Source organism: Rana temporaria, chromosome 3 (genome assembly GCF_905171775.1).
Source record: "Rana temporaria chromosome 3, aRanTem1.1, whole genome shotgun sequence".
NCBI classification, from domain to species: domain Eukaryota; kingdom Metazoa; phylum Chordata; class Amphibia; order Anura; family Ranidae; genus Rana; species Rana temporaria.
In genome coordinates, this window is record NC_053491.1 from 418,373,191 (window position 1) to 418,388,892 (window position 15,702).

A 15,702-nucleotide genomic window follows, 5' to 3' on the forward strand; every position below is an offset into this window, starting at 1 on the left:
TCATTTGCCCTTACTCAAGATGGCCACAACCAAAAATGCTAGGGGAAATGTGCATGTATTGCAGAGATGTACTGAATATATAGGTTTTCGGTTCTGACATACACTCTAAAGGCCCGTACACACGATCGGATATTCCGATGGATGTGTTTTCTCGGATAATCCAACCGTCTGTATGCTCCATCGGGCAATTGTTGTTGGAATTTCGGACAACAAATGTTGGATGATCATGCTCTGAAATTGTCCGACAACAAATGTGTTCTGTTGGATTATCCGATCGTGTGTACACAAATCCGTCGGACTAAAATCCAAAGTACAAACACGCATGCTCCAAACCAATGCTAACCATCAGACATTAGCAGAAGTTGCCCAAAGGGTGGTGCTAAATAGCTGAAAAAACACGTAGTTTGGTGTATGTTGGCTGAAAATGTTCTACCGCCTGTATGCAGAACAAGTTCACGGACAACGCCCTTCGCACAAAAAAACACGGATTTGTCCAATGGAAATCCAATCATGTGTATAAGGCTTTAGTCACAATGTCATACCTCCCAACTTTCTGAAATGGGAATGAGTATGCGCAAAAGTATGCAGGCATAGGACACACCCCTGGCCACACACCCTTAAAGGGTCACTAAAGGAATATTTTTTTTTGCTGAAATTACTATTTACAGGGTATAGAGACATAAAAGTTAACCGATTCCTTTTAAAAATGATTAAAAATAGATTAAATTCAATCATATAATGTGCCTCTAGTTTCACTTTCGTTTTAAACTGGTTTCATGTTTCTGTAAAGTTAAGAGACCCACAGAACAAAAACAAACAAATCCAGGGCAGTGTTTTGTTTTAAAATGAATCGGATTGGTTCTGAGGAGTTTTAGACACACAGCTTGGACCACAGTGAAAAGCTGCCATGAGATTTTTCATAAGGAGCCAGACAAGCAGGAAGTGTGGAGATCACAGCAGAATTACAGCTACTTCAAAGCAAAAACGAACAATGAGGACATGAAACCAGTACTGCAGTAAGGTAAAGGAAGCTATTTAGCTAAAAAAAAAAAAAAATTCCTTTAGTGATCCTTTAACTACATGCCGACCAGCCGCCGCAGTTCTACGGCGGCAGGTCGGCTCCCCTGCGCGAGAGCACGTAGTATAACGTCACCGCGCGAAGCGGCCAACTCGCTTGCGCCTGACACCCGCACGCGTGCCCGGCGGTCGCGATCACCGCCGGGCACCCGCGATCGCTCGTTACAGAGTGGAGATCGGGAGCTGTGTGTGTAAACACACAGCTCCCGGTCCTGTCAGGGGAAAAATGCCTGATCGTCTGTTCATACAATGTATGAACAGCGATCAGTCATTTCCCCTAGTGAGTCCACCCACCCCTACATTTAGAACACAGCCAGGGAACATACTTAACCCTTTCCCTGCCAGTGGCATTTTTATAGTAATCAATGCATTTGTATAGCACTGATCGCTATAAAAATGCCAATGGTCCCAAAAATGTGTCAAAAGTGTCCGAAGTGTCCGCCATAATGTCGCAGTACCGAAAAAAATGATCGCCGCCATTACTAGTAAAAAAAAAAAATATTAATAAAAATGCCATAAAACTACCCCCTATTTTGTAAACGCTATAACTTTTGCACAAACAAATAAACGCTTATTGTGATTTGTTTTTACAAAAAAATATGTAGAAGAATACGTATCGGCCTAAACTGAGGAAATTGTTTTATATATATATATATATATATATATATATATATATATATATATATATATATATATATATATATTTATTTTTGGGGGATATTTATTATGGTAAAAAGTAAAAAATATTATTTCTTTTCAAAATTGTCGCTATATTTTGGTTTATAGCGCAAAAACTAAAAACCGCAGAGGTGATCAAATAATACCAAAAGAAAGCTCTATTTGTGGGAAGAGAAAAAAAGATGTCAATATTGTTTGGGAGCCATGTCGCACGACCGCGCAATTGTCAGTTAAAGTGACGCAGTGCCGAATCGCAAAAAGTGCTCTAATCTTTGACCAGCAATTTAGAAATGAGATGAAAGGTTTAGCACTGGGAAACACTTTTTGATAGATAAAAAGTGTATATACATCTATAAAGATGAGGTAAAAATGAGGGGCAAAGGGACATTGCTCCAAATCAGGGACAGTCCCTTGAAATCAGGGACAGTTGGGAGCTATGCACAATGTATGGCTGTATAGTATTGTTTTTGGTACGATTCTTTCGATTCTAAAAAATAGTTAAAAATATCTTAATCTTCATTTTTATAGATTTTTTTTTGCAATAACCAAGTACAAAGCAGCGGTAAACGCTGCAAACTCCATTATTTATCCTCCTGCTAGGGAGTAAAAGAAAAATGACATTATATTTTGATAATATTTAGTGGCAACATGCAGTTAAAGAAAACCAGCAATTTTAAAGTTTAAAATAATGAATCAACAACAACAAAAAAAAAAAAATCTTTAATTCAATAAAATACTACTACATTTAATTAAAAAGTCTACAGAAAACATCATACTTATTTTGTTTGCAAAGGTTTTCCCCACAGACAGTAGTATAAGCGGAAATCAGTGCAGTAGAGAGTTCCAAAGAAAGATTTAGAATGCTGCCTACCTGCCAAAATCAGACTATTCATTCATGACGTCCATGATCAGAGAAGTTGCTAGCGCGTTCCTAAAGCTTCTGTTTTCCTAGAGATGAGAGGTAACGCAGACATGTTTCTCACTTTTACACCCAGCTCTATAATAATAGTAGGAGATCATTCCACAAGCTCACCTATCAGACAGGTTTACACGGTTGCTGGTCACGTGACTATTGTGTGCACATAGCCTGTGGACACCCGTCAGCATCCTGGGCTTTGTGTCTACAGAGAGAGTCTTATGTCCAGGCAGAAAGTGTTTCCTTTTTCCTGCTTGTTGGCTGGCAACAGAATCTCAATGACTCTTGTTACCACGGTAGTTAGTCAACACAGCTACCCTGAGTCTTACTTGTACAAAAGAGAACCAAGACTGGCTTATTAACCAGTTCCCCTCTACAGCAAGCTTTTCATTTTTTGCAGACATTAAAATCTGTATTTTTGGCTATAAACTTCCATTATATATTTGCTGCGGGCCAGTTCATACCATGAAACGCACATGAACACGCTGCATTATTGTGCGATTCACATGCAATCCAGGCCTAGCCCAAGCTAACACGGTCTTTAAATACAAAAGGGTGTTTGCTGTAATAATAAACAGCAGAGAGTTTCAGTGACGGCCAGTGGTAATTTATTTTGGGGGGGGGCAGCAAACAGTGCAAACGCCCCCCCCAGGTTGAGTTGGTCAGTCGGTGCACTTACCCCATCCATGGCGGGCAATCACAGGCTGTTTTTTCTGCTCTCCTCTACAGGCATCACAAGCAGCTTCTCCTTCCCCTGCTCGGCAGCTTGCATCTCCTCCCTCCTGCTCGGTGGCCAATCAGAATGCTTCTCCTGTTGGCCAATCATGAAAAAGGGGATCAGACCGGCTTCCTGAGTGGCAGAGAGGAGATTCTTTGTGAGAATAGCGAATATTCCAGTGTTTAAAATTTCAAGTCCTGAGCTACTAGCCAGGCCTTAGGGTTACTCGCCACCAGTTTCCCTACCCAATCCCTACCCTGCATCACCCTAAACATGCCCTCAAATTATCTCTCTCATCTAAGTAATCTCAATTAAAATGTTTTATGCAGAATTAAAGGGGTTGTACAGGTAAAAAATGTTTTCCTAAATAGCTTCCTTTACCTTGGTGCAGTCCTCCTTCACTTACCTCTTTCTTCGATTTTGCTTTTAAATGTCCTCATTTCTTCTGAGAAATCCTCACTTCCTGTTATTCTGTCTATAGCTCCACGCAGTAATGTGAGGCTTTCTCCCTGGTGTGGAGTGTCTTGCATGCCCCCTCCCTTGGACTACAGGAGAGTCAGGACGCCCACTAACACACAGCTCCTTTCTCTATCTGCAATGTAGAGAGCGTCCTAACTCTCCTGTTGTCCAAGGGAGGGGGCGAGCACGACACTCCACACCAGGGAGAAAGACTCACACCCTGATTTGAGGTATCATTCAAATGAATGGCATCTCGAATGAGAGTTCTGCGTTTTGTCATTCACACCTCGACGTTGTCATATTGCAGGCAGATCCACTGCAAATCTGCCCGTGATTCAAAATGCTGTAGTGTGAATGCAGCCTGAAAGTGGTTGTAAAGTCTCCACAATAAACTCCCATGATAGGATCTGTTATGGGGGCAATAGTAATGGCAGTGTGTGTTTTTTTTAGCAATATAATGTCTAAATACTTTTTCCCAGCAGTGCTTCTGTGCAGTCACATGGTTTCTCTGGTCTTACTCCCAAGCAGAGACACTCATGTGGAAGGGGCTCACATTCCTCTGCTGGTTATTTTTCAGGAGGGGAGAGAAAGGGTGGGCAGAGGATAAGTTTCACACAGGCCACAGAAATGACAGGAAGGGAGGGGGATAGAATGATGGAAAGTCTGTTTACTGACAGGAACAGACAGGATCAACCAGGTATTATACTATATGGAAAATTATACATAACATTGCCCAGATCTCCTGTGGAACTCTAAACTGGCAATGTGTAAAAACTTTTAAAGCGTTTCTAATAGATGTACTGTAGTTTGGCACCATGCCACGGGAATTCGCAATTTTAAAAGCATGCCATGTTTGATATCCATTTACCCAAAGTAACATCATATTCAAGACTCTAGTTAGACTTACTGGTGACGGTATTTACAAGAGCCTTTAAGGATAGCACCTAGAGAAAGTGCAGCTCCACCTATTATCCCAGGAAACACCGCAGCCCATGGGGCAGATTGGGCACTCGGGCACTGCCCGGGGGCCCCATAAGGGTTGCCAGCCTCAGAAAAAAAACAGGGACAGTGTGTAAAAATCTGTGTTTTTTTACATCTGTCCCTAAAATGTCCCTTACCGACATCCTTTTGGTCTAAAAATTCCAAGATTATAGATTCCCTGCCTCTCCAGTACCTTCTCAGTGTGTGTATGTAGAGTGTGTGTGTGTGTGTGTGTGTATTCTGTGTAGGTATACTGTGTGTGTATGTGTATACTGTACGTGTGGGTGTGTATATACACAGTACTGTGTGGCCCCATAATCTATTGCCCGGGGGCCCCCAAGAGTTGTCAGTCCGCCCCTGCCGCAGCCCTAAAAAATCCCTCCTATTCCACCATGCCTTCAGTTATAGAGTAGCCTCCGACATGCTAGCAAACAGAGTACAGAACAAAAACAAACCATAACAGAAAATAAAAGTTATATTTTAAAGGAAAACAGGCGGGGTAGCAGCTGCTGTCTATACACAAATCGCCTTTCAGGACAGCACCTGGAGAAGGATGAGATATCTGGAGAGGATATCTGAGAAAATTACCCTAGGGTGGGACCACTGCCTGCAGTACCTTCCTACCAAAGCCTGATCTGCAGCCAACAGTAGGTCCAGCCTGTAGTGCCAATGGAAGGTAGAAAATCTGGACCGGTTAGCTGCCTTGCAGAGAAGATTATGAAAAGTGCCATTAATTTCCCGAATTCTTGGTTAAGGTTAGGTACTTTACCAGGAATTTTCTTACATCTAATGTATGAAAGGCCTCCTCCCCTGCATTTGCTGGGGCCGAAGAAAATGTGGGTAGTACTATTTCCTGAGTATGATGAAAAGATGTAAAAATTTTAGGAAGACAAGCCGGATCTGTTCCCAAAGAATCACCTGGTCCAGAAAAAAAAAAAAAACACACGAGGCCTGAATCTCGCTTATTCTTCGAGCCAAAGTAATTGCAACCAGTAAACTGTCTTTAGAATTAAACTCTTAAGAGACACTTCCTCTAAGAGTTCAAATGGAGCTTTCCTGAACCCCCGTGACATAAGAGATAAATCCAATTTGGGAAAAACTTTAAAGTTCCACAAGCCTGTTTTGTGCCAAGGCCCTGAAAAACCTAATAAATCAAAACTTTTTGCGATAAAGTTCTTTCAGCTTTTCTGGAGAGAGCAGCCACTTGGGTTTTTAGGGTGCTGGCTGCCAACCCCTTCTCCATTCCTTCATGGAGGAAATCCAAAACTGAAATTGTATTTTTAACCTGAAGAGCACCACAAATTATATTTCTCCCACACCGTCATGTAGATTGCTCTCATAGCACAAGGGGTAATCCCATAGATGAGCAAAAGCGTCTAGACCCTTGGCCTGATCTTCCCTGTGAAGCGAAAAGAATATTGGCGTTTTTGCATTTTGTTGGCTTGCGAATAAGTTGACCTGTGGACGATCCTAGACCTCCTGGTTTAAGATCCACTCCGCTTCAGCCATCTTCCTCTCTGCCAGGAGATTTTGGGACACTTTCAGGTGGATTGCCGTCAGAGAAGCCACATTGCACTCAGCCCAGGTAAGTAACTGCATGGCCAAGTCCAAGAGACCCTTGCTCCTTGTTCCCACGTAGGCCACTGCCTTTGTGTTGTCTGACAGGACCTGTACATGCTGCCCCTTGATTTCCTGCTGGAAAGAGAGGAGACCTAGAAAAATGGACTTTAGTTCACACCAGTTGGATGACTTCCTGGCCTCTAATTTTGACCAGGACCCCTGTGCAGTCTGACCGTCTAGGTGGGCTCCACAGCCCCAAGCGTGTGCATCTGTGTTCAACTGTTTGTTTAGAAGGAAATCCCAGGAGAGGCCTTCTGTCAGACTGGCCAGATTTTGCAACCACCACCAAAGATCCCTCATCACGCTCGTGGCAATTATGATTTACTTCTCCAAGGATTCTCAGTTTGACCATTTCTGTAGAACGTCCATCTGGAGAGGGCGAAAATGTAGTCTGGCCCACTGAATGGCCAGTAGGGATGAGCCGAACACCCCCCCAGTTCGGTTCACACCAGAACATGCAAAAAATGTGTTTGAACACTGCCCCTGCACAAAATGTCATTTATAAAAGGAAAAAAAAAAGTAATTTAAAACTACTCACGGCTATTCATGAATTGTCGGGTCCCGGCAATACAGATCAAAGTCATTGAAAAAAACGGCACCCAAACCCGGCCTGAACCAAAAAAGGCGTGGGGTCTGGTATGGATTTGAAGGGGAACCCTGCACCAAAGTTAAAGAAAAAAAATGGCATGGGGTTCCCCCAAAAATCCATACCACACCCTTATCCGAGCACGCAACCTGGCAGGCCGCAGGAAAAGAGGGGGGGGAGAGAGCGGCCCCCCTCCTGAACCGTACCAGGCCACATGCCCTCAACATGGGGAGGATGTCCCTGTGTTGATGGGGACAAGGACCTCATCCCCACAACCCTTGCCCGGTGGTTGTGGGGGTCTACGGGCGGGGGGGGGGCTTACCGAAATCTGGAAGCCCCCTTTAATAAAGGGGAACTTCAGATCCCGCCCCCCCCATGTGAATTGGTAACGGGGTACATTGTACTCCTGCCATTTTTTTATTTTTTTTTATTATCAAAATGTATTAATTTTCCAAGCTTTCCATTTAACAATATATTACAATGTATCACACCATTATACAATAAACATCCCTATCTGTATCCCATACCCCCCCCCCCCCAGGAAAAAAAAAAAAATAAATAAGAGAAAAATCGTCCCCCTCCACTCTCACTTACTCCCCGCGGCTCTATCCCACCCCCAAAAAAAAATATCTATTAATAAAATTATTTTTTTCTTGGTGACCCCTTAGATATGAGGCTTCTAAAAAGCCATTAACCCCTCTAAAGCTCATTATTCCTTATAACCCCATCACCTTCCCCTTAAAACATTTTTACCAAGTGTTCAAAATCTGAGGCCTCTAAAAAGCCATAAAACCACTAATAACTTACCCCCCCTTTTTATATCCTCCCATCCCCATTACACACTCATAACCCGCCCCCCCCCCAAAAAAAATAAAATAAAATAAAAATAGTTTTTTAATTTCATTTCCCCTTTCTTTCCCTTTCCTTTTTTCTCCCTTTCTTTCCCCCCTCTCCCCTTCCCCCCATAATGAATCCCCCTCTCTTAAACCTATACAGGTGGGGGTTAGGGGCAGCGCCGCACTGGAATTCGCATTAAGAGCTAAGGGCCAGATTCACAGAGCAGATACGACATCAGTTACGCATAGATAGCCATAAGATCCGACAGGTGTAATTGTTTTACACTGTCGGATCTTAAGATGCAATACCGCGGCCGCCACTGGGGGGAGTTTGCGTCGTAAACCAGCGTCGGGTATGCAAATTAGGAGTTACGGCGATCCACAAAGTTTTTTTGCGTTCGCTACGTCGCCGCTAGTCTAGTTTCCCGTCGCAAAGTTAGTCGTTTTTTTTTGGTGCCTTAACTTTACACAGCAATCGTATTGCTGTATAAAGTATGGCCGTCGTTCCCGCGTGGAAATTTAAAAAATAACGTTGTTTGCGTAAGCCGTTCGGGAATACGGAATTACGCTACGCGCATCGCCGTTCGAAAAAATGACGTCACTTTGCGCAAAGCACGGCGGGAGTTCGGAAACGGAGCATGCGCGGTAGGTCCGGCGCGGGAGCGCGCCTAATTTAAATGGCACACGCCCATTTGAATTGGCCGGCCTTACGCCGGAGGCCGCCGGCATAGATTTTCATCGCAAGTGCTTGGTGAATCAGGCACTTGCGATGAAAAATTGCGGCGGTGTAACGTATCTACGATACGTTACGCCGCCGCTTTTCTACGTGAATCTGGCCCTAAGAGAGAAAAAAAAGAAAAAAGGAAAAGACAAAGACTCAAACAAATTAGTCTCCATAATTGAATTCATTTCTCTCTTCCATTCAGGAATAGTTGGCCTTTTATCCTGTTTCCATAATCTAGGTATTAATTATTTTGCCGCATTTAATAAGTGGGGCGTAATACTCTCCTTATATAATCCCATGGACCTTGCTGCCCCGTGAAATAAAAAGTTTAGAGGTGTCAATTCTATTTCTTCGGGAGATAGCCTTCCCACCCAAGGGGCAATCTCTTGCCAAAATCCTCTGATCTTTGGGCATGACCACCACAGGTGGAGTAGGGTACCCTCTTGTCCACATCCCCTCCAACACCTATTGTCCGCATTCCTATACATTTGTGCCAGTCTTACTGGGGTTCTATGCCACCTTGATAAGAATTTATAATACATCTCTTGAATCTGTGAGCATACAGATGTATAGTGTGCGGAATCAATCCGTTTTTTAATTTGTAGCATAGTAAACCTGTGGTTTAGCTCTCCTTCCCATTCTCTAATATAGTAAGGTGTTTTTATCCGTGTCCCTAGGATTAATCTGTACATTTGAGACAGTAAGTGTTTAGCCCTTATTATCTTTGCACATCTAGTTTCAAATATAGTAAGCGAATTAAGAGGCCTTATCCTAGTTTTCCAGTTTTTGAAAGAAAATCTTAATTGATGATACCTCCATTCCACCATTGGGACTGTTCCCAAGCTCCGCCTCAATTCTAATAAGGAAGTCAAAGTTTCACATGGGGAAAATTTGCTGCATGTGGTGTCCCCATCCCTTCCCCAGGCCTTCATTGATCCTACTTCCTCACCTGGGGGGAACCACGGGAATCCCTCCAGGGGGGCCAAGGGGGATATCCCAGGAGAATAGTCTCCTGATTGATTTATTTTATCCCATATCCTTAATGTATTATCAGTTAAGGGTGATATCCACTTTGAGAGCCCTCTTTCTAACTTCGGAATCCAAGGTGCTCCTGCTAGGTTCCTTCCTGCCATTGTTTGCTCTAATTTTACCCATATTTTATTTGAGTGGTCATGATTCCAATTTAGTATACGTACTAGTGCCATTGCCCTATAATATGATATTACATCTGGCAACCCCACTCCACCTTTTGACTTTTCTCTACACAAAATTTCATAGGCTAATCTGGGGCGTTTATCGTTACATACAAAGGATACAAAAGCCTTCCGTATTTGCCCTTAAAAAAACTCTGTGGGAGGGAAATTGGCACTGTAAGACATAAATTATTTTAGGTAGTATGTTCATTTTTATTGCATTCACCCTTCCGAACCACGTTAAGAATTGCCCCTTCCATTTCTGAAGATCCTCTCTTACCCCTTCCATTAAAGCACCATAATTCAGATTGTATAGAAGTTTTGGGTCAGGCATTATATGCGTCCCTAGATAGACTAGTGATTTTTTATTCCATACGAAGCGATATGCTTCTTGTAAAGTATTCGCCATCCTTAAAGGTACATGGCTAGGAAATAATATAGACTTCTCCAAATTAATTTTAAAATTGGATAGGGCCCCAAACCTAGATACTTCTTCCATCAGAGCAGGTAATGAAGTCTGTGGTGTAGATAAATAGAACAACAGGTCATCGGCATATGCCGATACCTTATGTTCGTCCAGCCCTATACGCGTTCCCATAATTCCGTTATTTTTTCTTATTTTACAGAGAAAGGGTTCCAATATCATCGCAAATAGTAAGGCAGACAGCGGGCACCCTTGTCTCGTCCCATTGTATATTTGGAAGTAGTCTGACAAGATGCCATTCACCTTTACTCTTGCTCTCGGGGACGCATACAACGCCATTACCCAGCCCATCACACGGTCTCCCACTCTCATCCACCTCAAGACCTCAGTCATGAACATCCAATTAACCCTGTCGAAAGCTTTTTCAGCATCCATAGATAATATTATTCTAGGGGCTCTGTCCGGGCCATGTTGCATCCAGTGCAGGACATTTAATGCGCTTATGGTGTTATCTCTAGCTTCACGGCCCTTCATAAAGCCTGTTTGGTCAGGGTGAACTAGCTTCACTAAATGATCCTGTAGTCTAAGTGCCAGGATTTTTGATAATAACTTTGTGTCAGAGTTTAACAGAGATATTGGTCTATAATTGGCGCAGTGTTGGGGGTCTTTTCCTGGTTTTGGAAGGACTGTGATATGTGCCAATAATGCTTCTGGAGGCAGTGGATTCAGAATAAGTAATCAGATATTGGAGTGCCCAGGTTTTCCGAATTTTTTTTATAATATAGGTTCGTAAAGCCATCTGGCCCTAGGCTTTTTCCTACTGTTAAATTTGCCATTACTCCATTCACTTCCTCCACTGTTATCGGCCTATTTATCATCTCCGTAGCTTCAGGGGGCAGCGAAGGCAACGCTGAGTCCGCAATATAATCCCTGACCTCCCCCACTCGATATTCATTAGTGGGGCTTGCCGATTCCTGTTGAATGTTGTATAGGTTCTCGTAGAATTTATGGAATTCTGCCGCAATTGCCTGTGTTTCTACTATTTTTTTATTTTGTATAGTTAGATCAGGAACATGTCTGGAATCTTGTTGTTTTTTAAGTTGTCTAGCTAAAAGACGACCACACTTATTTCCCTGTTCATAGAACCGGTGCACGTAGTATCTATATTTATTTCTGGTTTTCTGGTCTAGACACTGTGTCAGTTTACTTTGCGCATCTTCCAACCTCTTAGCGTCTGCTGGGTCCATGGAAGATTTATGTTTTATCTCTATTGTATTTATTTCTTCCAACAAATCTGTTATTTCTTTTTGTTTTTCTTTTTTTTTCCCTTGACCCCCAAGCTATCAATTCCCCCCTAATCACTGACTTATGGGCCTACCAAATAGCCTGTTCAGAAGTTTCCCCAGACACGTTCCTTTCAAAATATATTTTAATTTTAGAGGTTAAGTCCTCCATAATGTGACTATCATCTAACAGTGTCTCATTTAACCGCCAAACTCGTTCTAGTTGGCCCAATGAGATTGGATACAGGGTCATAATGACAGGTGCATGATCTGAAATCGTTATTGGTTCTATCGTACATGATCTGATCCTTTCTAGGTAGAACTGGTCCACGAAGAAAAGATCTAAACGAGAGTACATATTGTGCATTTTGTAGTAGCTATAGTATTTTTTCCCCCTCGTGCGTTACTCGCCATCCATCTACCAAATGGGCAGACCGTAAAAGCTGTTTTATGTGTTTTTAGAGCCTTGAATGATATGGGTGTTTTGCCCGCTGATGTATCTATACTAGGATTTATTACTAAATTGAAATCAGCCCCCAAAATCAAAAATCCTTCTCTAGAAATTTCAAAGTTTTTATCAGGAAGTTAGCCGTTCCCGTGTTTGGCGCATACACTGAGGTAAATGTATAGCAGTGGCCGTTCAGTGTCGCTTTAAAAAAAAAAAGGTACCTACCCTCTGGATCTATTTGTGAGGAGGTCACAATGACTGGGCATGTCTTTTTAAATGTTATTGACACTCCCTTTGCAATCGGGGACGGCGCATGAAACCACTGGTTAAATATGTGTAAGGGCATATTCGGTGTGGCCCCTTTCAGGAAATGTGTTGCCTCCAAGAAGGCCACGTCTATAGCATAATGGCGTAACTCTTGCCAGAGACGGCGGCCTCTCTTCTGAGGTGAATTTAGGCCTCTAACATTATATGTTATTACCTTTAATGCAGTGGTCATCAACCCTGTCCTGCAGGGCCCACCAACAGGCCAGGTTTTATGTATTACCTTGGGGAGATGCAGTCTAGAATACTGCAATCACTGAGGAGCAAATGATATCAGCTGTGATGTATTTCAGTTATCTTGCAAACCTGGCCTGTTAGTGGGCCCTGCAGGACAAGGTTGATGACCACTGCTTTAATGGACCTGCCATCCCTTATCTTTATAAAAAAAACGCTTCAACTATTCGCTGCTGTATATCTTTCTCTGTTTCCCTGCCTGTCTGAGTGAAGTGAGAGGAGATGGAGAGCAGAGACCAAAACAAAAAACACGCAGACGGCAAAAAAATTAAAATAAATAAAAACAAAAAGGATTTCCCCAAAAGGAACACAAAAAAAAAAAAAGGAAGCCCACCCCTCGCCCCCCCTCCCTCCCCTAAACCCAATACTCTCCTTTGGGTTATCTCCTAATTGGAAGAGTTGTCCGCCGGGGGGTAGACCCCCCCTCGCCGACTCCTCCACCTTCCTGCACTCTTGCAGGTTTTCGTGACCCAAATATCGGGCCTAGCCTACTGGGTAAAACACCCTTTTACTCCTACCATTTCACAAAGAAAGTGTAAACAATTAGGCACTGCTTTTGGAATTCAGTGAGTCAGTAGATTTAAAGAATATTGATATCTGTTGATAAAGCAGCGATATCTATATTGCTCCAATGGTTGACAGAAGGCTTTACTGCTAAGTTGATGAAGTTTGGAGAGGCCACCAAGTTACAGGAAAAGTGAGGAATTGTAACATCAGTAGTTCATATCTCTGGAGCTACTGTTTTTTATAATGTGCTGTGCTCATGTGAAGACATCAGAAACAGTCCACAACTGAATTGTGAGGGAGCACGGTTTACCGAGAAAGCGGAGGTTCGGCCAACTAAAAGAAAGAGTTTCTCCTCAATCCTGGACAAAAACAAGTACTTAACCCATGTAACTGGAGCACAGCACTACCGCATGGGATTTGTTTTGATGCCTGGAGTTGGGTTTGAAGACTTGTCAGTGGACTTGGACACTAATGGTTATAAACATTTTGTACATTATTTTTCAATTAAAGCAACTTTAAAAACTCTATGTTCCACAAAAGATGAAATATGTACACAAGTGTTTTTTTTAGGCTTTCACTGCCCACTTATTTTTATTCAAACGCCCCCCATTTGCACATGAGCCTACAAATCACCTCCCCGCATCATTTCAGCACCCCACAGTGGACAGTGTCGCCTACTTTGGGAAGCACTGTTCTTGATCATTTTGGTGGTGAAAAAAACAAAAAACAGTGGTTTGCTCCAAACATTCTGCCAAATGACATTAAAAGGCAATTATTTTATATATTAAAAAAAAAAAAAAAAAAATATATATATATATATATATATACACACACACACACATACACACACACACACACTTCGCAGGTCCCCCACCAGCACTCCTGGCCTATCCCTCCTTCCAAGTGCTCCCACAGCATGTAGCTTGCAATGGGAGCACCCAAGCAGGTTCGCTCCTGAGCCTCTGCTATGTGTGTCTATTCACACACAGAGCCACAGCTAGGCCCTGCCCGCTCTCTTTCCTCATTGGCTCACTGCCATTGTTAGCAGCAGGGAACCCATGGATCCTCTGCTGTCTCAGTCAATGAGGCATAGTTCCTGGAGAGCCGAGGCTCTTGTGCACATCGCTGGATCGTGATGTGGCTCAGGTAAGAATGAGGGGGGCTGCTGCACAGAGAAGATTTACCTTCCTGCATAGAATAGGAGGGGGGAGGGGGGGGGCACAATCCAAAAGTTCAGCTGGGGAGATCGCTGCACTAACATTGCTCAGTTAATATAGCGACCTCTGTCTTTTCTGTTCCACCCATTGAGTTGAAAAAAAAAAAAACACAACACACACACACACCTCTTCACATTGAGGTCATTGGCTTGCCACATCCAGTGTCATAAATGACCATAAAAAGGTTTATTCTAGGGCCGTTACTGATTAAATAATAAATAAAAAATTGATTGAACACAAACATTTTAATTAATTATAACTAATGCCGTCATCTCCCCCCACTGTAATGTCCACATCTCCCCCACTGTGTATATAGCAATTGTCTGCTCTTACCAGAATAGAAACAGCAGGCAGAACCATCCGCAGATGACACAAGCAGACGGGTGATGACGACGTCAGCTTGCCGCTACTAGGCCGTGGCCGGGTGTACCAAGATGGACGCCGCTCCGGAGCTAGGCCGAAGCCACAGACTTGCCTATGGACAGACTCCCTGAAGACCAGGAAGCTGGCGTAGAGGTGAGTACCGGTCAAAATAATTTTGATTGATCAAAAAAATTAAACGATTAATCAAGGAATTAGTCGTTAATTTCCGCAGCCCTAGTTTATTCAATACCCAAACAGTTAAAGGGTGGTTATATAGCACACCTGACACTTTAACCACCTTTACTCCAAAAGTAGTAGTGGCTTGATGGCACAACAAGCCTGTGCAGCATTAGACCGCAACTTTGTTTGGAAACAGTCCTGACAGGTTGCCTTTATGGATCCTGATAGAGCAAATCTATATTTATAAAGCAATGTACAAGTGGCCATAGCTACTATAGGTTGGCTGGTTGTGCCAAGACACCCTTTGTTACCCATGTCACAAATACTTGGGTTCATGTGTCACTGTATAGGGGAGGTGGAAGGACATGCTGCTTGTACCATAGGGCCAAATCCTCAAAAGGGATACGCAGGCGGAACTGCTGTTCAGCCGTCGTATCCCTGTGCCCATCTTTGGAACTGATCCTCAGAAGCAGTTTTCCAAAGATAGGCAGAAGATCCGACATCTGTAAGAGACTTACACTGTCGGATATTAGGATGCAGTACCGCATCCGCCGCTGGGGGCATTTCGTGTCGAAATGCCGCCTAGTGTATGCAAATGAGGCCTTACAGAGATCCACAAAGCTTTTCAGCTTTGTGTTTTCTGCTTAAGTTTACGTTTGCCTGCGTAAAATTAGTTCTGGTTTTACAAAGTGTAAACTAGTAACACCTTGTAAAAACAGACCTTTTTTCCGATCGCCGCAATTTTTTTTAAATTTTGAATTTTTTTTTCCCGGCGCAACTTTATTGTCCCGTCGCAATCCACAAAGCCCGGCGTAACGTAATTTGGCGCGCTGCCCGTCGGGAAAATGACGTCACGAGCATGCGCAGTACAGCCGGCGCGGGAGCGCGCCTCATTTAAATTGTCATCGCCCCCTGCAGAAGAGGACCGCCTTGC

The 15,702-nt window shown here is 43.1% G+C and overlaps 1 protein-coding gene across 2 annotated transcripts in view; it reads right to left on the reverse strand.

The window, feature by feature from the left end:
* The window catches only part of LOC120933114 (aspartate aminotransferase, cytoplasmic-like), a 47,409-nt gene extending 44,466 nt beyond the window's left edge, over positions 1-2,943 (reverse strand). Inside the window, exons 1-2 of one of the 2 annotated variants that reach the window (XM_040346119.1) lie at positions 2,789-2,943; positions 2,627-2,703 (exon numbers count right to left, since the gene is read on the reverse strand). The gene's annotated coding sequence lies outside the window, so the exon portion shown is untranslated. Of the gene's footprint in view, positions 1-2,626 lie in introns of both variants that reach the window. The other variant, XM_040346118.1, reaches the window with a different exon arrangement.
* Positions 2,944-15,702: the final 12,759 nt, after the last annotated feature.